Below are 2,139 nucleotides of genomic sequence, written 5' to 3' on the forward strand. Positions count from 1 at the left end.
TAAACAGGAGTCCATCACTACTGCCTCGCCTGTTTCTTCAAGCAGAGTACTGAACACAGTAGGTCCAGTTTATGCGAATTACAGCAGCCACTGTTATCCAGATACAGCTAGCACCAGGTAATGCTAATTTCAGCAGCCACTGTGTACAGATACAGCTAGCACCAGGTAATGCTAATAACCGCACCCACTATGTACAGATACAGCTAGCAACAGGTAATGCTAATTACAGCAGCTGTGTACAGATACAGCTAGCACCAGGAAATGCTAATTATAGCAGCTGTGTACAGCTCTTCAATGAGACTTAACCAGTGTACAGATCTTTAATGAGACTCAACCAGTGGAAAGGTCTTCATGCGGACTTAACCAGTGGACAGATCTTTAATGAGACTTAACCAGTGGACAGCTCTTCAATGAGACTTAACCAGTGGACAGCTCTTCAATGAGACTTAACCAGTGGACAGGTGTTCAATGAGACTCAACCAGTGGACAGGTGTTCGATGAGTCTTAACCAGTGGACAGATCTTCAATGAGTCTTAACCAGTGGACAGATCTTCAATGAGTCTTAACCAGTGGACAGGTCTTCAATGAGACTTAACCAGTGGACAGCTCTTCATGCGGACTTAACCAGTGGACAGGTGTTCATAAAGACATAAAGATGGTCATGAAGATGGTTTCAGCGCAATGCACAAACAGTTTGCAAAGATGTCTAGATGTCGTCTTCTGATGGAAGAAGAGACAGTTCCATCTTCATGTGGGTTCGCAATGGAGATTTTATTCTGTTACTGGTGATGAAATCATGTTTATTGTAGTCAGATAGAGTGCCATTGCCATCTACTGTCCCTTCTTGGTATTGCTGGTTGGAAAAACTAAAACCTTACTGGACTGTGTGTGCATATCTCTTTAGACTCCTGCTCAGATCAGCGACACACACACACACACACACACACACTGAAGTATGAGACAGAGGTATCACAGGTAACACACAAACACACAGACATTATACAGAGAGAGAGACATCACTGATCACACACACACACACACACACACACACACACAGAGAGAGAGAGAGGTATCACAGGTAACACACAGACATTATACACAGAGAGAGACAACGCTGATCACACACTCACACACACACACACACACACACACACACACACACACACACTCATACATGCATATATACACACACACACACAGACACACACACACACACACAGGCATACACATACACATACACATACACATAAACCTACACATACACATACACATACACATACACATACACATACACATACACATACACGTGCACACAGGGCCGGAGTGGGGCCACTTTTTAGCCCGGGAATTTCAGGCCCAAGACCGGCCCACTTTTTCCATGGTAGTGGAAATTGGATAAATGAAGCAACAATTCAGCTCTTACTATCCTGTAGTTTTTTTTTTTTATTAATACCATAGTTCAACAAATAATGTAAAGGTTAAATAATAATCCACTTAAGCTGAGAAGTTAACAAAAAATATTCCACTATTCCACAAGGATAGGTTGATAAATTAACAAAAGCAGAAATAAATAAATAAAGCATTTGAAACGTATCCCACTCTTCAACAAAGAGGCATATTGAACTAATGCTTACAGTTCAACTCACAGTACAGTATACAGTTACATTGCGAATAGCACCAACAGCATCAGTAACCGCCTGCAGTGCACTGGTTTCAGCCACTTCATCTATAACTGTGTCGTTGCTTATAGACATGAGGATTTCCTTCTCTGTGCACATTAACATGAAAGCCTCCAAGTTGTCCTGACTCAATGAGCTTCGTAGCCTATTCTTCATGACATGATAAGCATCTGTGAGGAGGTTGTACTGTGAGTGTATTAAATGGACACAAATGGAACAGGTCCTGCTTTCAAGCTCCATCTCTGGTAATATTTTGCTTGCGAATAGGTTGACAACGCTACAACGATATTAACCAACGCTACAACGTTAGCCGAATAGTTACGTTGCTAATCATTAGGCCTATGTCTCTCTTTACCAGTTGCCACTTGTGTTTGTCCTCTTGAAAATAAATCGGTAAGCTTGGCACATTTGGCAGCATCCTCCTCCTCCAATGCCTTTTTTTTCAACTTGGCTTTTTCAG

The sequence above is a fragment of the Clupea harengus genome, chromosome 20 (genome assembly GCF_900700415.2).
Source record: "Clupea harengus chromosome 20, Ch_v2.0.2, whole genome shotgun sequence".
In the NCBI taxonomy this organism is placed as follows: domain Eukaryota; kingdom Metazoa; phylum Chordata; class Actinopteri; order Clupeiformes; family Clupeidae; genus Clupea; species Clupea harengus.